At 36.4% G+C, this 23,343-nt stretch overlaps 1 protein-coding gene and 1 long non-coding RNA gene across 3 annotated transcripts in view; one reads left to right on the top strand and one right to left on the bottom strand.

Moving 5' to 3' along the window:
• LOC117216001 (protein slit) overlaps positions 1 to 23,343 on the top strand; it is a 630,281-nt gene that overhangs the window by 279,214 nt on the left and 327,724 nt on the right. The window lies entirely within an intron of this gene.
• Positions 19,258 to 19,702, bottom strand: LOC117216021. The gene is made up of 3 exons (XR_004489278.1): positions 19,640 to 19,702; positions 19,465 to 19,580; positions 19,258 to 19,386 (listed from the first exon to the last, which is right to left on the bottom strand). It is a non-coding gene; the product is annotated as an uncharacterized LOC117216021 (long non-coding RNA).

Genomic DNA, 23,343 nt, shown 5'->3' with positions numbered 1-23,343 from the left:
ACAGTTAATTGAGAAAGTAACAACACGCGAAACAATGGGACGATGATTGAAAATTCGTGCACGAATAACGTGTAACTCGCTTGATTATTTTGCGGCGTTGAAATTGCATTATTGAGAGAGAAGATATCAAATGGAAGTTACGATAATACGGTCGGTTGTTAAAATTCAGTGGATACACTGTATGAAATGATAAAAGCACATATATTCATTCAAAAGTGGCGCCGTCGTTTTTCAGTGCACTTTAAAAAATTCTCTTTTCAAGAAAATTAAGTATTCTTTTTTATCTGTGCATTTTTCGATGTCGCTTTTAATTGTTTTAAATTCGCCATCAATAAACATCGCAGATTAATTTAAATGTTTGAAATTGAATTAAAAATATTCATAGCGCAAAATGTGGAAAACTTTAAGTTAAAACTGGACAGAATCTGTAACTAAATATTTCAACTGAACATATATACTTTTATAAATCACGGGGTCGATTTCAATCAATTTTAGAGAAATAATCAAAGACTAGGTCAATAAGAAGATTCTTTTTTTCTCATAATATTAATAGATATATTGTAAATTACGAGAATTATAAATTATAGCAAGGTTAAGAATAAAAATATACCACTAAGAACCCTAAAGAGAACATGAAAATAATCTCGATTTTTCTTTCCATTAAACGACTCTAATCATATTCATCTATTTTGCATCGTGATCGAAACACAATTTCTATCGTAAGGTTCCAAAAAGAGCTGCAAAACCTCTAACTACTCCGTTATCGATAAGAAACAAGTTTTTTGAAAGAGCAAACAGAAAATATTCGATATAGTTTCCGTCGCTTTCACCTGTAGCCGCTATTTTGCTCTTTTCCTCGTCTCCCACATTTTCCTCTCCTTCTCTGCCAAGAATAACCACTTTGCTGCCGCTCATAAGATCTCTCATATCCTTCTTTCTTTATTGCATTCGTGATCTTCTGCTTTTTATATGGGTTTGCTACTTGTTTATTAAAACACTAAGTTGGGAAACCAGACTCTTGAGATCCAATGCAAATGAATGGTGCGATCTCGTACCCACAATGTGTAATTTGGCAGGTTCAATGTATTCTATAAATATGTCAATTAGTTTGATGTATTTGAGTCTTATCTTATCTAAACTTATCAGCTTGTAGTAGTTTGTACTTTCCTGTTCTATTATAAATTTTAAGAAGCTTTGCTTGACATCGTTCAATACTAGAAATTATTCTAATAGTTTTCTTTTTCTTTCGTTTGTTTCAGGTAAGTTGAGATGCAACTAAGCATGGAATCTTTTCTGCCGTGGCGTTTCCGAATGTGGTGAGATCGGGGCAAATTGTGCTAAAATCGAACTTCCAAATTCAGAGAAACTTTATAGGCAGACCGCGGATATCTTCGCAAATTCATATTTCCATAAACACAGTTGAAACCAACTCTAAGCCTGACGGAATAATTTTTAATACTTTTTTTTATCATACTATATTATTTGTTTACTAGATATATGTATGTTTGCGGTAAATATCTTGCCGCCTCTGAATTTTCAAACTGCTTTCAAATGTGCTCGGTATAATATCGCAGTCGTGTCTCAAATTACGCTGTTAGAAAAATTTCACAGTGTTTTATATAACGGGATATACGCGTGAAAGTTTTCTACGGTGAATGTTCAAATACTTTGTTGAGCCACTGTGTATACATACAAAGAGAGTTACACAGGGGGATTGAATTCGCGAAGAGGCGACGAAGCAGTGGCCGGGCGTTTTTGCGCACTCGCGCTTGTCAAAGCGGCGGTTCTTGCGGCGTTCGGTAATTCAGAGGGACGGCCAACTCACGATGAGAACCGGAGAAAAAGGTAATGGCGTGTAATGTAACTTTGTGACTGTCCGATCCGCCGTTCTCCACGCTGCGCGCGACCCGCTAGCAAACCGCGTGGGTGGCAGTAAGATACGCGCGACTGGCGCGAATTGTTCGCTGTCTGGGATGGTTCTGCGCGTGAAATTAACGCGGGATAAGTTGGAATGCTGGAGGATTGGGAAATTCGAGGTCGCGCTGCCAAGAAGATGGCGGCGAGAGAACAGAGAGGCCGGTTATCGAAAGGATGATTCGCGGGATGTTGCGTGTTGAAGAATTTTAGGTTGATAGATCGCGATAATCAGATAATGTGAAGTGACGTGGATGGAGAAACAAAGATTGATTTCTGAGAATGTTGGTTTATGTTTAATCGTCGAGTAATTTTACCGAGTGATAACTATGGTGATGCAATAGTGATAATTTGGGTTACGATATTTAATTAAGGTGACAAAAACTGTTAATAATTTTTCTTATAAAATGTAAAAGAATATAGAATAGGAATTACGTATGCTAACGTATCATGATCATTTACAGTCTGTTAATAATGTAACTTAGAAATTAATGTTTAACTCTGAACATTTTTACAGAAAATTTACTCGATAATCCTTTAAAAAACGATATGAATTGTACAATTCTTCGATATGTGTCTATTCGTTGTGAAATCATATTTAGAGGCTACTTGACGTGATTTTGCCAACGATGAAGTAGCTGTCGTAGGATTTGAATATGAAAGATGATAGGAGAGATAGATTAACATAGAAGTGAATAAAATATCGAAGAAAGAATCTTCGTAAGAGATCGTGAAAGGAGGAAAAGAAAGAAAACGTTCAAGAGCGAAGATACGATAGATTTTCTTCGAAGCTGTTAGTAGTTGCTGAGAAATTGGATTGGAAGACGTTACAGTATTAAAAAATTTAAGTTTAACGATGGAGGAAGTGATTTATATGGATTTTGAAATTAGTGGGTCCAGGAAATGTTTCGCTATCGTAAGCTATAAAATTGAGAAGGAAAAAGCGATGATACATACATTGTGGCGTATAACAAGGCAGTTTGAAATCTAAATCTCGAATATTCAAAATGATTTTTCCAAAAATGAAGATTGCGAGATAGGATTGTCGCTTACTGTATTATGACAAGAAAGTTGCCAACGTTCGTTTTTTGAAGTCATAAAAAACGCAATAGACGCTTGGATTTACATCGTTGCTTCATGCTCAAACATTAAAGTAACTTGTGGTTTTCATTATCATTTCTACTTAAATCTACGGTAACTCATAAGAAGAGTTATTATAAACTTCGAAAGAAATTCTAATTAGAAAATGGGCTTATTAAAAAAATAATAATACACACAGTTTATCCAAGACGAATAAAAAATCCATCGTTTACAAAATCAAATTATAATCTAATAAGTTCCAATACCAATTACTATAAATTAACAAATTCTCAAAATACTTCAAAGTTCTAATTCTGTTGAAACCACCACAACTCTTAAGAAGATTCGCAAACCACGAATTCCTGTTTCTCGATTCACACGGCGTTGCCAGCCGCTCAGAAAATCAACTATTCCCATCGCAATCATTCCTCAAGGAGGGGAAGGAGCATCTTGTCCAATCGACTATTTCCATCGTGGCCGTTCAAAGAGTGCCACCACGTCCAGTCGCGCTAGATCGTCAACTGAACGTCATCGATAACGCCAACGTGTGCAGACTTCGTGTCGACGTTTCTCACTTTGAAGCTACAGAGCATGACTGGCCTGGTCCAACTGCAAACAACACAGGCAACACGTAAGATGTCGGCGTTTCGTCGAGATCAAAGCGAGTCCGAGAAACATGTGCGTACCTGCAAACACGCGAAGCTTCGTCTGAATCGTATTCTCCAGCCTTGTTCCCGTTGTTTGTTAATATCCGGTTGACTTTGATCGGTTTGCCGAACTCGAATACGGCCGTCGCTGTACGAAAGAATTATTCAGTGAATTTATAGGCATTATGATAACATCGTTTCGAATGTTTGATTAATTCTAATTCGGTAATAATCCTTTGAAAATAGAAATCTTTGAAGAATTTCTTGAAATCTTTAGGATCCGTTGAATGCTCAACTAGAATTTCTTTCTAGAATATTTTTAAGGTTTTTTTTTTTATTTTGGAAAGTTTATTTGTTAAAGATTAAAATCTGAAATATACGTGACTATTTGTAATGTAATAAATCTAACAAATTTGCAATGTTGTACAAATGTGCGATATAACAAATTTATGGTATAATATTGCAATAAATAATGAATTTTCCAGCTTCCGCTTATTTTAGGACGGCTAAATAGGAAAATTTAATTTTAGATCAAGTGCTTAATTTTCAAGCTTTCATTTATTCGTTTCATTATAATACAATGAATGTTCAATGAATAAGCACGGTGTAGAAATTTTCACCAAATTTATAACGTAATACTGTAATAAAAGATAAATTGTCAAGCTTTCATATTTATTTAAGCAAGATTTAAATCTGGATTACACGGTTGTTTATACTGTGAGAAATGTAACAAATGCATAATGTAAAATAGAACTAAAGAGGACAGAATATTGCAGTAAAATGACTTATATTTTTAGGGTTGTTGAAGGACAGTAAGAAATAAAATATCGTATCGATAATTCGAGCCGAACCACGCAACTCCTGGCATTTAATTCTATGTGTCAATATTCGCTGTTTTGTAACGTTGTACACGTAACTTAATTATAACGTTTGTATTAGAAACTAATGTGGTGCTGTTGAAACTAGTTTGAACTAGGGATTTGTTGTAGTTTCCCTCATTTACGAGGTACACGCGCAACATTAGGTCGGTCATGTCCCTATGGAAACTGGTACAAACGTGACTTCTTCAAACTTCACATGTCTTCTATTGTTACAAACACTGACAATCTGGCCTCGTTCGAAAAGACAAAGAAGACTATCGGTCCTTAGCGACCGGAAATATTGATTAATCAAGAACAGTATTCCGTGAAATTTCACAGCGAATAGGTACATGTCCAAGAAACGTATAATTTATATCATAAAATGATTATTATTTCATATTTTAAAGTTATCTTGTTTCCGATTATCAATTAGATTCTTTATAGCATTTTCCCATTTATTACTTTTTATTACTTTCTTATTTATTGCTAGGAATATGCATATAATTTATTCGACTCTGCCACCGCCGTGTTATTCATGAAAAATGGCGCTCTTGCATTGTCCTGTTGTATGTTCCAATTTATCATGAGTTCGGGCCATTTATAATATTATTTCTTTACTATTTTCTTTCTATCGAAAAATATGTAGAATTTCTTCAACTTTATCTCCGTCTCGTCCATGAAAAATAGCACTTTCATAGTATTTACTATACATTATACGTTATACATTTTACTATACATATATTCAAATTTGTTACATATCCAAGTCATTCATAAGATTCTTCCAAACTCGAATTTTCTCTTTCACAAGCATTATATGTACATATGTAATCACATCTCTATGAAAGATGTCTCTACTATACAGCTTCGATACCGTGACACAATAACCGTTTAGACATTATTCTTCTTCTATCATTTTATTTTATCTCCTTCAATAATTTTTGAGAATTTATTCAAAAGACAACGTTTCCTGAAATCATGAAATGGCTTCAGACCTAAGTAACCAAAGTACCTAGAGCGAGACGTTACGCAGAAAACATTATCCCATCGGATCCAAAAAACAGAAAGAATACTTGGTGCAATAAAATTCTCCACAAGGAGTAAGTACTCCTGTCTTTAAAAAGTCAACCAATGAAAAGCTCTACGCCACGATGCATCGTGAAAGATCACAATTAGGAGGCGCCTCTCTACCCCTGGTCGTTCATTGTCCCATCGTTATTTGCCTGGCCGTTAATTAGGCCGGGCTCTCTGTTCCATTAAGGCATCGGTGCTGTTCTGAAGGAACATCCTCGGGGCCGGAATCGGCCTTTAATAACGGCTCACCCTTTTCTTGGGACAATCGTGGCGCGCGCGGGGAGGCCTATCCTACCGAAAGTTACCCTTTGAAGTGGATCCCGCGACGAGGGTGGCTTCCATCGCGCGGAGAAGAAACGGGCACCCTCAAAGAGATCGCGATCGCTGACAGGTGCACGATAAATTGGCTGTGCACAGTAATAAGCGGTAAGTCGCTGCTGCCCCCGGGCCAGGACCAGGATACTTTTCTGCCGCTGACATCGTAAATCGTTCACCGAAACAACGTGCAATTTCGACACGTCGTAAATCCGATGTGTTCTCTTGCCTCTTTTTAGTCTTTTCTTGGTTTTTAGGCTATCGGGACAGAATTGAAAAAGTCGGGGTAGAACAGTGTCTGTAATTGGTAGTGGTAGGCTCGTTTTGAGGTCTAATAGCAGCCAGTGATTGGTACCGATGGAGCTGGGAAAGATTGATAGATGAGGATTTTACAGTGTGGTAGCGTTTTATCGAAGTTTCTGAGGCATTGGTACTCTGTGAATGAGATTGTGATATTCCCTGAAGCAGTGTGTCTGATCAGTGATACGATGTACGATGCTGCGTAGAATTCCTAATTATGATAATGATTTTATTATGGTGATCGAATATATTTTTAGAAAACGTTTTTAAATTTTGTAATGTATTTTGTTTTTAAATACTCTCTGTATGATTCCTCACTGTCTGTAGCCGCCTCTGGTCCACGAATTTTTAATTTGATAATTAAACACAGTTGCAAATTAAATGTTACAAAATATATATAGAACGATTTAGATGGAGTTCCTCATAGAAATACTATTTGACAATGTCTCCGAAACAATTTTTGTTGTTAAGGGAATAAGAAAATATCACTTGATTTGATAATTATTTTTAGTCAATCAATGTTTTTTGTAACAAAATACCAATAATTCTTGAATTAAGACGCGATAACAGATTTAAAATATACTAATATAACTCTTTTCGATTAGATAGATGATTATGTTACAGTATTGTAAAGAGCACTAAATCAATGATATCCTGACGAATTATGGGACTTCACATAATAGTGATAATTCAGTGAAAAAGTTTAAAAAGAATATAGAAGAATCCATCAAAAAATATCAAGTTCGTTCTGAGCCAAACTTTCATTTTCCGAATGGAACATCCACGTTAAACTCGATACATCCCTTTCGACGAACAACAGGAAAAAAAAAAAAAAAGAAAAAAGACAGAAAAGTGAGCGAAACAAAAAGGAACAAAAAGTCTATCGATAACGCGAGAAATGCCAACTTGTTGCGCCGTGTCGTCGGTTCGCGAAAGCGATATGGTACATCCGGAAAACGTTCCGGGGCTGGCTCGATCTTCAGGATAAACGATTTGTCGCGCAATAAAGCAGACGTTAGCCGCCATTAGCGGCACGATAACGCACGCTGGATCCGTAATTTCGAGGTTGATTAAGTCGGTCATGTATGCGAGTTTGGCGAAACGCGAGCGCAAGCGGACGCATCACGTCGTGTTTGGCAAAGTAAAACTCGATTAACTCTAGCCGTTATTTGCGCTTCTGGCGAACACGATGGAGCAATTCCTAGAAAGAGAAACCGTTCTCTAGGATTTGTGCTATGGTGAATTCGAGATGTCGACGTTTCTGTCTAACAGAAAATTACTAAAAACGTTTAACGTTTGAATAATGATTGAACCTTATAAGATTGAAATCTTGTTTGTTTACGAAGAAATTGCGACTTTTTATGCATTTATGAGAATTTTAAACTTTAACAAATGTGTAGAATGCACATAATATGCAAAAATATGTAGGTGTAATGTTTAGTAGGCAAATGAATTCTCTATCTAGATTCCATTTTTCTAATTTATATTCATCAAAATGTGAATTTGCATAACTATCCGCAGTCTACTTTTAGGAAAGTATTTAAAGATTCAGTTACTTCGAACTTCATTTGTAAAATAGAAACTGATAATTATTGTGAACTGATTGTCTGATATTGATATACCGATGTAGGAATAAAATGCAAAGCATTTTACAGGTTTACGTAAAGATTTTACTTTCCTATTTTGCAATTAAAAACAGTATAAAAATATGAAGTACACGACGGAATCAATTGTAATTAATTGAGCTAAACAAAGGTTCTCGGAGATTTGTTAAAATGTTGTCATTAGTAATAAAAAGAACCAAATGTCCTTTGATTAAATGTCAAAAATTAATTTAATTTAAATAATGAAAATATGGAACGTGAAAGAAATAACAATGGCTTTATTTTCAATACAACACAGGGCAAATATAAATGAATGGTATTTATCTCCTGTAAGGTTGGTTATTAAATTAATATAATATAACGATTTTCTGAATGAATGTTTTTAATCTCAAACGAAAATCATTAAAAGTAATATTGAATTTGCTCGATTAACAAGATTTTAACTCAGTAAACAAATTTTCATCCGTATGAAATATAATTTCTCCTTTTATCTTTCAAAATACATCGAGTCAATTAATTATTGTTTCCTTTGTACTTTATATCTGTATTGCGCCTTTTTAATACAGCATTTACATATTTATCTCATTTTTCTTTAAATAAGAGAGGAAATTTTCCACAATAAACACTATATAATAACAAACAAACAAAAGCAAGTGAAAATATGTAGAAATGCAACTATCAAGATTTATGACTTTGTAAATGGTTAATTGAAGAAAATATCACTGGTTAAAACTGTCTGATGAAGTGCAATTAAGGATTCAGAGAATAATTCGTTGTAACGAATTGTTCATGTACATTGTTGCGACTGGTTGCTCCCGTTTCATCGATTCGTTTCGAGGTATCGTTGAAGACTAACGTTCCCTCGAGGTACTTGTCCGCTCGCTACCAATTAATTCCAACAGCTGTCTGCGCCTCGACTAAAGATTTTTCTTTCCAATGATCGTCTGGATGCTGTTCTTTCTGCTTCACATAATGTGCTCAGCTAATATTCGTAAATTGTGGAAGTTCGTGTGCATATGCATCGAAGAAAATTGAAGAAATTATAAAATATCTTATTACTTATGTTTAAAACTATTTATCTCAAATTGTAAATATTAGTTTAGCATTAAATCTTGTTTTACTGTCAATTATCAACCGCATTAAAGGAGAAATATGAAGTCGAAATAAATTATATATATTCGATGTAAGAATTACAAGAATATCAAAATTTCATTATACCGACTATTGTGGCTATCAGAACAATTATGTGATTTTCTTATGTGACTATAAATTTGGGAAAAGTGACGTGGAATTTAGTGAAAACATAAATTTAGTATTTGAGGATGGTTACAGAATTTTTTAATAGACAAATTACTTTCATTCCAATTGTTCTTAAGTTCTAAAACTAACAATTCTTACAAATTTGAATAACTTGACAAAGAAAATGTCGATATTTGAACGTAATATATCCAATATTAGAAAACGTTCAATGAAGAGAGTTATCACACTCGAAATCTGCACAAAGTAACAAAACCAAAATGCAATGAAAAATTATTTTGGTAATATGAAACATTTCAAACCAAACAAATATCGTTGCACTAACTATTATAAAAATATCTATCAGTAGAAACTTGATTAAAAACACCAATCACAATCTGTTCTATTAAGTTTTATTAATCCTATTAAATGATCACTCACTTTAGCATATCAAATGAAATCTTTAGTAGAATGGATCTATCTCTTATAACATCATTTGCAATTGTGAATATTTCTTTATCTCCAATCTTTAACTCCAAAATAAATAAAATACATCAAAACAGAAGAAGAGATAACAAAAATATTAAAACTCTATCTAAACTTCCACCATCGTTTGTCAAAAATATCCTATCGGATAATCCTTAAATCTTCCCCCCCCTTCCAAATAATAAAAAATAAAAAAGGGAGGAAATGTTCGATCGAAAGACGACGTTCTCGCCGCGAATTGATTTCAATTCAAATATCCTCGACCAGCAGGGAGTTGCGAGGTCACAGAAATGGTTTCCGGTCCCAGGCCCCGATGACGGAATCCTGGTTTGCTTTTTAATTAAAAATCCGCCAGGTTCGCGCCGAAAGTACCGTCATCTCGTGTGACAACTGGTGTCGCGTCGCTTCTCGTCATCGCTATGCAAAACGCGCGTTCGATTTTGCCTTCTCGCGGCAGAACGGAGGGAACAGCTTCCATAAATAAATATCTCGCGCGAAAATGGCTGCGAACCGATCGACGCACGCTCTCACGAAGGGAAAGGGGGTGGTTTTTAATCGGCGAGGGAAAGAAACAAACGCCAGATTGGATGATAGCATTTTTTCTTCCCTCTTTTTTTTTTTTTTATCTGACGCCCAGGCCAATCTATTCTCGAAATTCTGTCTCTATTCCCTCGTTCCTCTTTTTTTTTCTTTTATAATGAAAAAACAGATTTTGTTGGGATCATGGAAACAGTTAAGGGAGATATTGGATATTTCGCTAGGGCATTGCAGATTCACTTTTGTGGGAACGAATTACACGGAAAGGATTTTTTTCACAGATTTTATTCAAGTTTTATTGAATTTTTTTTTGGAAATATGAGATATTTCCACGATAAAGTGTATTATAGTTTATTCTGGTGTAATTTTATATCTTCGTTTCCACTCGTCGAACTGAATATCAGCGAAAGTACGAAGATGTTTTGTGCTCAGTTTATATGAAAATTTAACTTTCTTTAATCGGACATTTTTTATTAATAACTTTTTTATTATTACTATTGCTAAAGATTCGAACACATATGCGCGCCGATATAATTTATATTATATACTCTTATATACTCTCTCTCTATAATTTATATTAAATACTATATTATATACTCATTATATACTTTCTGTCCAATATTTCTCTATATTCAGGAAATCAAACAAACATTTACGTAAAGGGTTTAAAAGAAGGAAAATTTCGTTGGGTCAAGGGAAGGACTGAAACCTTCAACAGCTTCCGTTCGGCAGGTTTAACCGAGCGAACGTAATCGTGGTTAGTGACACGTGGTTATGCAACTCGAAGCGTTGTCAAGAGCGGCTTTCGAACGCTCTCAATTTTTTACAACCACGTGCCTGGCAGCCCTTGTCGATGGACATCCAGTCAAAACAATCAGCGTTTAGAACATCTGTGCCCCGAACACTTCACGTCCCGCTGCGATCACTTAACACAGTTTCGAAAAAAGCCCCTTGACGACTCTGCTTGACATTAATGACACTAGCGTATATATAAAAAAGAAGGAAAAATATACCATGTTTTACGAAGAAAAAAATAGCTTCCAGGCCAAAAGACGAGGCATAACAACGTGTTAGACAGCCGAAGATGAAATGTTACTTTAGGGAACAGTAACTTGTAAAGTTGATATTTTTCTAATAGTTTTGGACACTTTAGAACTGTGCACGACGATGACTTTTTGGAATATGTTTACATCCTTGTTTTATCGGATCTTTCCCGATTGTATTATAGCGGCACATGAGCATAGAAGAAGTCAACAGAAAATTCCAATTTTGGAGAGAGACTCATATTATTGTGCCTTTGAATACCAACGATTGTTTTGGTTTACAAGGTCTAGAGGCAAACGAACTCGGGACAGATTCTAGCCTTCTTCTACGTAAGAAAGTTAACTTTTTGTGGTAACGTCCGTCGATATAAATGTTTGAACGTGCTCCCTAGGAGTATTGTTATCCTTTCTGCGATCGACATAGTAGCATCGAGCGAGCGACGATTATTTGGCATACACTATCTATTGTACTTATACTGATTTTAATACAACTGACTATTACGATTTCATTTATTCGTTTCTTATTAAACAACCTACACATTTAATCCACCTGAGTATATTTTATTGAGTATCTTATATCCTAAAATGAGAAAACGAAAAATTATAGTTACGAATTTTATTCAATGTATGAAACTATGAAACTGAGAAAACTATCGAAACTGTATTATGTTATGAACATCATAGAACTATAACGCGCTATAAATCTGAAGCTACGAAGCTATAAGAGCTATAATGCAAGACGAATAACAAAACTTATGAACACTATGATACAATATGGCAAGTTTATATTAGATAATGAAGATTACAAAATCGAATTCTGTTGTTCACATACATTTTTCTCCTCTTTTTATAAAATCAGATGCGATACAAATACATATATTTTCTATTTCGTCCAACACTTGATTTTTAAATGATCCAATTACGTAGGTAGGTTGCGCGAGGATTAAAATGTCTTCTCCTTTTTTTAATGTTTAAAGAGTAGGTCTACTTTTTGCAATAAAAAAATACAGCAAGTATGTGATAATAGGAAAGCTTGAAGAAAAATTGATATTCTGGTATTGGAATTTACATGATGCTGAAGCATAAACTTTTACAAATTACACTTTCTTATATTCCACACATTAAATATTATTTGAAAGGAATATCTTTTTCAAACATCATAAAATCTAACACAGCGAAACTCATATCCAACGAAGGAAAGGTGCAAATACGATCGCTACTGGGTTTACCATCGAGCAATAACGAGCCATTTCATTTTCACACGATTCGAGATCGACGAATGATCCATGTATTTATACGTAACTAACGCGAAGCGTGCTAACAAGTTGTACGTGCGTGTATAACGCGTTTAGCACGAGGCGCTTCGTCTCGTTCATTTGAATGTAAACTAGCGACGGATAGCGGGGAAAAAAGTGAAAAAAGCTGGAGAACGGAAGTCAACAAGAAGGTTAAAATTTCTGCGATTCGGAGGCTGGCTGCGTGCGCAGCTGGCATTAACACTTTTAAGCGGTTGCATAGAATGCGCAAAAAGGGATGGAACACGATAACTAAACCGATTTAGGATGAAGATACGCAGGTTGCGACTATTTTTGACTGCCCTCGTGGCTTTAACAGTGGGAAGCGAACGATACATTTTGACTGAAAATGGTCGGTTCGCGTGTGTTTCTCATTCGATCGATCACATCAACGGGACTCGTATGAAAAATCAATCGAATTTATATTTCGAATATGGAATTGTCGATTATCCAACTGAGATTGAATTGTATTCGAAATTGAGCGTCGACACGAATTCGAAAATGTTTTATTTGAAACTGCGATCGATTTGCCTTGCGCCCCACCGATTATCCGCGTGTCAATTATACAAAGCTTCGAACGATTTGCATTTCATTCGTACGTTCGATAAATGAGACTCGCGTCAGCTTTTTTCTTTTGATACTGTGTCTGGTTTAAAGTGGCTTTGAAAAAAACATTTTTAATCTGGTTTGTCTTTTTTCTTGTGGAGATCGTGAAATCATAATTCGTTCTTCGCGAGAAGATCTGGTTTAAAAACAGACTTGCTTTTTGCGAATGTAGATCATTATTTTGTTCTGTTTTTGTTGGACCAAATTATTTGGACCAAATAAAACGTCGCATATCTGAATCAATCCATTCTAAAGATAAATATAACGCAAGGAAGGATATGGCGTTCTTACAAAATTCACGATAACGTTCATAAAAATATTATGGATATTATATTGTATTTACATAAATAAAAATGTCATAAGAATATTATTCCATTAGCTAGTATTTATATACATCAAAATTCTATATTATACAAATCCACTATAACTCCATAACAATTTCAAGCGGCAAAATATTCCACAAAGAGGAACATATTTTTCCTCTAAATCTGTTATAATCTTATTCCACAAAAATGTTATACTGATATTTATACGCATAAAAATTTAGTACCCTATAACCTAGTACTTACACTTTGCACACACAAAAATATTGTGCCATAGGAATACGACAATATAACCAAGTGTATAAAAATTCCAACAACGAAAAGTCCTTCGTATCGTCGATTCTGAGAGCCATGTCCTTCTCTCCTCCTTCTCCTCAAAAAAAAGAAGAAGAAGAAAAAAGAATGGAAAGAATAAGAAGAATAAAAAGAAAGAAGGGAGCCATTCACCTCGGCCGACAATGTCTCCATCGCAACGTTATCATACGGTGTGTCGCATGAACATTTCTCGAACACGCGTCGACCATTTGCTCCGCTCTCTTCGCAGTCTGGACGCAGAGAATAGGAGGCTGCTGGTAGACGGAGTCTTCACGAAGCGGGCGACGTCGCACGTTCGCGGCGGCGGCGACGGCGGTGGCGGCAGCGGCGCGGCATTGTGAGAAAAACAATGCGATTGTTTCTAGCTAATGTGGAAGGCCGCGTCGCGCGCGTCCATTAGACAAGAGCCGAGGGACTCGTTTCCGGAATCAACATGCGTTCCCAGTCTCCTTTCCATGCGCTTTGTGGCCTCTGCCCGTCGTTAATCCGCGCCTGATCCATTGTACAACGGCCAGAGTCGCGTTGCGGCTACCTTCGAGACGTTGTAATTCACATTGGGACCGAGCTTTTGTCCGACCTCCGACCCTTTTCCCATCCACCACCACCAAATCGAATTCTTGTTGTTAATTATGGATGTTAACTCTGTGTCGATGCGGCTCTGTCCGGTCGAAAAGTGTTGCCGCGAGTACGAGTTAGCGGTTAGAGGGGAAATGCTGACGTTAAATGTTCGCCAATTTTATGGTACTTTTGGAACAGGGTGGTTGTTGCGGACCGACGTGTTCGATTGGTATCGGGTGATGGCTCATAAACCCAGTTTGCCGGGCATATGGAATTTCGATGATATCTGCGAAATGTGCAATTTCATCATCGTCGGATTTTTGGAAATTTGAAGAGACTTCTTTTAGTGGCTTCCAGTTATTTTTTCATTCGCGAGTGAGTTTGGTATGAGTTTTTTATGAATGAAACACTTATGAAACACATTTATGGAACACTTTGTTGTACCATATTTAACAATATTGGGTTTCTATTTTTACCGTTATCAATATTTCGAAACAGAACTGATTTGTATTTACTAATCTGATATAAAATACAAGATACGGATATCTAATAATGTCATTGATCTATAATATGACTTCTGTACGCTGGAAATGGAACGCTATAGAAGCAAAATTACAAATTTGAAGAAGAATAAACGCTTTTATACCAACCTTAAGTTCAATTAAACAAACCGATTATTATTTATATATATTATAGCGGAAAACGGTCTCAAGAGTAGATTAACCATAAAAGCAACAAAGAATCTCCAATTACTAGACTGTGAATTTTTACGTATTTTTGGGAAATCTTGAATACGAGGAAGTACATAAAATGCGTGTAACATGCAAAAGCATATAAATTATGAAAAACGGAGTATTCGTAATAATATTTAGTAGGAAATGTGAATTTTTCCTTAGCTTCTGTCTCTTCGATTGTATTTATAAAAATATTTTTATTTGCATAAGTATGCACGGTTCATTAATCACTGCTAGATTACTAAACCAACTAAGACCAGGCGGCGAGGAATCTCTAATCGTTATTCGAGAACACGGCTTAGAGACGCATAATCAATCGTTCCAATTTATCCCCCTAATTGTCATCAACGAGCGGTGCAACTCGCCTCTAATTGGCGCTGCGCGGTCTGCGGCCTGGCATCGCGATGCCACCGGCTCTGACCAAGGACTCTGTGGACCTTGAGCGTTTTGCTGAATGGCCGTGCGCCGTTGGCAATTTATAACCAGCCAGGACCGATTTTGTTCGGCCTGTTCGGTGTGCGTACACGCAGACACTCGCGACCGGACCTGGCCTGGAACTGGAAGAACGGGATTGGTACTTGCACGACCTTAATGCGGCCGAAACTCATTTCATTCAGCGATCCGACCGCCAGGACCCTCGTCTTTCCTCCTTTTTAGCTCTCGCGTGCATTCTCTTTCTCTGTTCGACGCAAGCTAGCTGAGTAATGGTTTGGCCATAACCTACAATTTTATGCCCGACATTTAATAGAGAGCCAGTGCAGAAGAAACGTAATGACCGGTAGACGAGGAGGGGACCAGGGTGTATTATCGTTGCATCGACGACCTGCTCGAAGCAACGGAGTCGATTGAAATGAGATTTCTACGGTGATGGTCGACCGGCTGCGCAGGTTGGCAGCACTGGCGGCGATCACTTTTGGCCAAGAAGTTTAGACCGATATTCTGAGTTTTGTTTCTTGGTGTTGGAAATTGATCTCATTTTTGGAGTTTCGCAGATGTATCGCAACGCAGAGCTATGTATTTATAAGGATTGTAGGGCTTTATTTAACGTACGTTTCTGCTGAAAAATATTCTTAAATACGTCTGATATATTAATTCTACTAATTTTATACTAACACAATGGAATATCGTTTAAATTAATGCTATATAGGACAAAGAAAGTAGCTGGTGGATAAATTTGTATGAAAAGAGGATGTTAAACACCAAAGAAATGATCAGATTCTGTGATATTATAAAAGCAGTATCGTGAAGCTTGTTTCTTTATACTATATACAGCAAATAAAGATAATTTTATGAGCTGTTTTCATAAAAGATTAATGATGCGCGAGTATCAGTAAGTTCTTAGCATGCGAAAAACTAAAGAAAAATAAGTTTATCTAATATGCAGTCGTAAATCAAGTCTCTCAGACGAAGCCGCGGTTTTTGCAACGATAATGCAAGATATTTATCCGGCTCACGTTTCGTATCTGCATGTTGAAAATGATAGATCATTAAAAGGTACACGGAGATGTGTCTTCATTCTATTAACATGCAAATTAGACACGCTTCCGTCATCAAACAATTAATTAAATCGATGTACGTATATTATCTGAATAAACTCATCTCTGCATATTTTTTTCTACAATATCCTGTCTAAGATTGGAAATTTAAATTATTCTTTAGTATCAACTAATTGAAGTCGAAGACCAGCTATAAATATACATAAATGATCTATATAACAGATAATAATTTATCTTGCAAAAAAAAATTACGTCAACGAAATCATTAAACTGAACCGTCGCTGAGATATTTACTCGTATCATAATCGCAGAATCATATCAAGTAATAATAACAAACGCGGTATTGTTAGGTAACTAGAGCACTATCAGGAAGTACAATCTACAAAAGATGTTGAAAAGTGACGATCGTCATTGCATAATCGTCGTGATCATAGATCACTCGTATATAATAGAAATACGTATGTATCTGGTATATTGGCCGTACATCATTTCTTTATTCCTATATTTTCATATTTTTAAACTCAGAAGTAAAACTATAGAATTATACTATTCTCCATTTCATTAAAAATTTTTCGCCTCCGTGTCGTACACCATCTCTTTATCATTGCTACATTGCGTCGTTAAAAAGTCTTAAAACGATACTGTACAGTCAATTAAAAATATATTTGCGTAATAAACTGTTTAGTTCCGCAACCTATTTTATCTTCTAGCGTATTTTCCCAGAAAATGAAAGGAAGTAAAGCGGAAAAGTTGATTAATCGTCTGTGTTGGGGGACGCTTTCATCGGTGGCCTTCCAGTTCTAATTTCAACGCCATTGTCTCGCGCTTTACGGCGGCGCGATCGCGCGCTAAAACGCGAGATTACTTCCGAAACGTGAAATATCGCAGGGCTCACCTGTTGCATGGGGCTCCGCAAGATTTTATTCCGTACGCAGCCGGAGAATGTTGCTTAATGATCCACCCTTAGGCGGAAATAACGTTTGCCAATACGCGACCCTTTGAAAGTCGCCGCGAGCGTCGAAAATTCCCAGGTTCTCGGTAAATTCGGTTGAGAAATTTATCGGGTGCCGCGTTTCGAAACTATCACAGATGATACGGGATCATCTGAGCGATTTCAAAGGATTTGAAACCGAGAGGAACCTACGATAAAATGGAAAATGTCGCTCCTTCATAGCTTTCTCTGTTGTGTTTAAAAATAGGAAAATATAGAAGCAGGGAGATTATCTACGAGGGATTTAACACATCTAAAGCTACTTTATTTTATTTTTATTTTTTATGTTATGCGTATGTATATCTATTATTTATTTATAATTGAAATAAATCTTCATTGAAGTTCAAGTGTATAGTAAAAAGACAGAAAAAGGGGAAAAGCATAGCGTTTGAATATGAGACTGAAAACTTCCTGATCTGTTTCTCTTTCTCGTTTGGTGCTTTCGTATACAAAAATAATTTTATTAATTACATTCACAATTAGTCCTTTTATTAGTCACTTACTACCATCTCCACTAATTTATTTCATATTAAGATATATGTATATTCTGGTTATTTTTTACCAAATTTTTGGTAAAAAAAGGAGGGACAGAATATATATTACATTAAAAAAGACAGAAATATATTTACACTTCAGAAGGACAAAAAGGCTGCGTATAAAAATTTGTGTGCGTGCAATGGATGAAAAAAAATATTGCAACACTTATACACTGACAGTATTCGAATTCCCTTCGATGGATTTCACTGCTCGTAAACCCAAGTCAATTTCGGAAGACAGTCTCAAAAGCTTCGAACCATCGTTCAATCTATAAACGAAGCTCATTTTGAACAAGGTAGCATTAATGGGTGCCACTGCGGCCACTAATTGGCTATCAGTTTTAAAACCAACAATTAAAGGCTCTCTCGTAAGAGCGACATGCTAAGACCTGCGGCCTCTAACTTCAGTGATTAGTATTCGACGAAAATTACGAAGGTTGGCTACTTTATGTTAGTCTACCTGGAACAATGTTTCATCTAAAAATTGATCGATGGTCGAGTTTATGGAGCTCCTACTAACTGGAAGGAGTAATAACTTTCCTAGGCTATTATATAGGACGATGTTAAATGGTTTTTGTCTCGAGCACACGAAGTTTAAGCACAGTCATAATGTGTCGGCTTTAATATTAATTGGCATTGTCTACAGTTACTATGTTTGTTAATAATATACCGCGTTAATTCTGTTAACATGTTGAGATATACGGTCGTATTGATCGATGTTGTTAGCCAGTGTGTTAACTGGCGGAGTTAATTAGTTCAGTGGCACCTTGAATCATCGAGTCTCAATTGTACCCTGTGGTTCAATTATACTCCGCGTCGAGTAACAGTGATTGATTGGGGTACCGTGAAGTGTACCACGTTTTAAGCGATTTTTCTTCCTTTTAACTAATTATCATTAAGAGTGTATTACATATTGTGGTACATAGTGATCATTTGCTACAATTCCTTTTGAAAATATAAATTTTCTTCGTGAATTTAAGTAAAAATGACAGTTTTACCTACAAATACAAATTTTCTCGAGTCAATTTAAAAAAAGGGAGATAAATGTCTAGTTATCATATTGCGAAAATTTTAGTTAAAAATATAAACTTTTTGAGCGAAAGAATTAAAAAGAAAAAATAGGTCTATAAGTAGTATAAATTCTTATAAATTGCGGATATAGTTTCGTCAACTATGTTTTCTCTTGAATTTTCAATGTACACGATTGTACATGGTTATATATATATAATAGAGAAAATTTGTGGATAACTTAAGATAATTTGAGAGTCAACGGCGTTCAAGACTGTATCATTGACGTTCAAGACCATTTTATTATTGTGGATAGTCATTGAATGAACATTTTAAGTCATTAACCTGATAATAAATAACTCTAACATATCTAAAGTATACATTCACTAATGTTATGCGCGCAAAAGTATATTAACTACAATGGTGCTTGCCTGAAAGGATGAATACGCAGTATTTTAAAATAGCAAATTACGTTCCTTCTATGTCATACAAAACTATTTGAAACTCACGACAGCTTTCAAAAGAGGCTCAGTCCATTGTCAACGAAAGAGCTTCTGCATTCTCAAACATTTTTCGCCTACCGTTCCGCAATACTCTGATAACTTCCCCACCTTATAGACGTCCTCTACAAGCAGCGACGACGACGTTCTCAAACCGGACGATAAATAACTCGCAAAAACTCACCTTGCACCGCGTCTCCGGTGGAACAGCGTCCATACTTCGTCATCGAACGACGAAAGAGAGCCGTTCGACACGGAACGATGAATATTTATCGATTTCCCCCTTTCCACAAGGTAGACCAAGTGAAATGAACGCGTAAACCTCTTTGCTATTTCCAGTATTCCTAATATTTCACTGGACGGACAAGCAACACGCGTTCCTCGTTAAAAATCCTCCGTGTATTCCGAGCGTGTCTCGGAAGATTCGCACCTGTTCCCCAGCTTCGGGACGTTTATTTTTGGCGGGTGAACGGGGACGGGGACAACGTCTAACAACGTTCGTTCCGTGGAAAGAAAACGCGCTAGTAAGGACCGCTCCTGTTGTATATACGTGCGAAGAGATGTATACCGGAGGAATGGCTGGACGAAAGAGAGAGAGAAGGCAGACACGTACGATATAACTACCGGCACCTGGCGCATAAAGTGCTGCACTGCATACGTTATGAGGGACTGCAGGTCCGCATGCACCACCCGTGACGTTCTCGATTCCGGACTCTGCGTTTTTTACATGACGCTTTTAACGGCCACGGCGATACGCCGATCGAAACGACTTTGATCGGCCCGGTTGCTCCGACCGGAGAAAAGTTGTTTGAAACGGGATTTTTGTCGGATGCACTTTTGGGACTGGATTTTATAATCTTGAAGTTGGGATGGAGTAAATGATGGAAGCGATAGAAGTGAAAGCTTTTAATGCGAAAGGGCGTTTGTGTTGAGTTTGTAACATTTGTAACATTCATCGTTTAAGCGCTATGCATTTTCAGCACCTGCATTTTTATAGACTTAGTGTTAGAGGGAATAGAAAGGCTGACTAAATTTAGGACGATAAGTGCTAAAAACATCTACCATGAAATCTGTTCTGTCTATTAATTATAATACGACTTCGAATTTTCGACATTATGTGATTTATTGCGACGAGTGAACTGAACCAAAGTTTTCATTTAAGTAAAGATAAATATACGAAGTAATTAATGGAAAGATTGAAGTGAAGTTTATATACAGATTTATCTGTAAAGATTTATAGAACGAGTTTGTTGTTCTTTTTTGGATATCTGGGATTGATTAACGAGTTAAGGCGTTTGAATAATTTTAGAAGAATGGAGTTTTATGTAGGAATATACCTAAATACTTTATGAGACTGAACATAGAAGTGTACGCTATCTGTATAGATGTTTGCGATACTCAATATTTATCCCAGTCCTCGATCCACAAAACTCAAAACAAAGACTCATAATCAGAAATTCACACTGCTACATCATCCCTATAGTAGTTGTCAATAGCATCGATAACCAGTCATCATACACTCCACCCCGGTATGTCACGAGCAAACAAATTTCCCGTGAACTCGTTGAGTTCCCCAGAATAGAACAAAAGGCTGACAGTTCTCGTCAACACGAGAATCCCATTTGCTGGCCTAAGACACCCTTTAGGGTTGATCATTGCTCAGCAAACCTTCTATCGTGCTGGATAAATCTCGCAGATCCCTCTCGCCCAAAGAAAACACGCAATCTCTCTTTCCCAAATCCAGAACTGGCTATTTGATGATTCGACGAAGGGTCGAAGATCTCATATTTTTTGGTGTCCTTATGTGTTATACTAGAAATAAGTATAGCACTAATTACTAAATTCAAACGAATCGATATAGGAGGATTCCAATATTTATAACTCGGCATGGACAGCTAAATAACGTGAAAATTTTCAGGTCTGCCTTGAAAAAGTGAACTGAAATTTTCACAAAAAATGTAAAACGCATCGTACTGCTGGTACATAAACGTAAAACATAAAATGTACGATATTTATTTGTTCATCTTTCTTGTTGGAAAACTCTGAAACGATCGACGTACTGATCTCTTTCCCAGAATTTAGGATTCGATGATGTGGGTGGCTAGAGAAACCTAGGATTCACGGAACTCGCGTGGCATCCAACTATGAGGTGTACAATGGCGCGAGTGTTCGTGGCGTGCACACGCGTGCAACTGTCCAAACACAGGCACGAGCGTAATATACGCGCGCGGCATCGCGTTATCCCTACGCGTCTGTCCATTATTGCGATAGCAGGCTGCGTCAATATTGGCCCAAAGGGTTTCGCCGTGATTGTCTTCGACGCATGCACACACATCGACTCTGCATTCCCTGACCGTGTTGTATGATTCCGTTCTTCTCGTCTGGTTCGTAGAGTGGGATCGTACCGATGATTTCAGACATTCTGAAGCTTCCTCGATAATTCCGAACGGATCTAGGACGGTTTCTAGGACCGGACGATTGGCGCACGTGAATGAGGAGAGATAATCGCTTTATGGGTGTCTGCCACTGGACTGGCTCGATGGCCTTGGTGAATTTGATGAGATGTTAATGTACTGCGAGTCAGATGGGTTAGCTTGTCCGACTGTCCAGCAGAATTAGATATTAGGCACAAAACATTCTAAAAAGTGCTTCATCATTGTAAAAGTCAGGTTCTTTCTTTATTTATCAGAGATTTAGTTTTAGGTTTTTTGATCACAATTAAGACCGTATTAAATGATAGAATACCTATTAAAATATTTTTTGTGAAATGATAAGTTTCATGTTTAATTCGACTGGACTATATGGAGAACGACAGCTTCTGTTAAAGAATCAATCTAAAACCAAAGAGAAAATTTTTAAGATAAATCAAAGATCCTACGAAATTTAAGATTTAGGATGATGTTAAATTAAACGGTCGTGTTTTCATTTTTAATTGTCTCATGTTTTTAATGATGCAGCTACGCGTGACAACTTGTTGCGAGTGATTGATGCAGGTTTCGGAGACGCGATTAGATTCGACCAGTTTAATCCCGGCAACCCGGGATCCTGCAGATTGCGAACCTAATGGAAGATGACGTTGTAAAATACAACGAGCTTCCGGAAGATAAATCCTCGTAAGACGAAAATAAATCATCGTCCGTACAAAATTGAATCTCCATCGTCGACCCGCCTCCTTCATCTATTGGGCCGAGTTTTTGTGCAAAAATCTTACAACAAAATTGCCTCTTTTTATCCCTGAACGTTTGTCATTAATCCATATAGGAAACATCGATAGAATCGTTTTTCTCGAGCGATAGCGATCCTTATATGTCTATTATTAATTAATATTGATATTCTAATTATATACATCATAATTTGCGAGAGACAGAATACCAGTTTAACTGCATTTCAGATTATTTATAAAATTAGATTATTTTTCATTTAGAAATATAATTGTACATTGAAAAATTCTTCATATTGAAATTAATATTGTAATACATTTGAAATAAAATTTGTTAAAATTAAAATTTAGATTTGGAGATGTTACTTTAATTAAATGCACTTTATTTATAAGTTGAGGTCATTTTTAACTTAATAGTACGTACCTATACGAACTATGAACTATGACTACTTGAAATTAAAATTTACATTTGACAATGTTACTTGAAATCTAAAAAAAATTATATATCTACCCCAAATGAACGTTAAGATTTCTCAAAGAAAATGGATTTAAACTAATTCTATCTTTTCCAATCCCACGTAGCAATTGGAAGAAAGACGTTGTTTACTCACGAAATGCTGCAACCACCTCAAAGTAATCTTCTAGAAGGCGTTTCTAGCGCGTTCAAAGAGAAAGAGGCGAGAATCTCGTGGCGAAAAACAAGATACTCGGTGGAATTTATCGTTCAT

Source organism: Bombus bifarius, unplaced genomic scaffold (assembly GCF_011952205.1).
Source record: "Bombus bifarius isolate JDL3187 unplaced genomic scaffold, Bbif_JDL3187 scf7180000007973, whole genome shotgun sequence".
Classification (NCBI taxonomy): Eukaryota; Metazoa; Arthropoda; class Insecta; order Hymenoptera; family Apidae; genus Bombus; species Bombus bifarius.
This window is presented reverse-complemented; position numbering and strand designations above follow the sequence as displayed.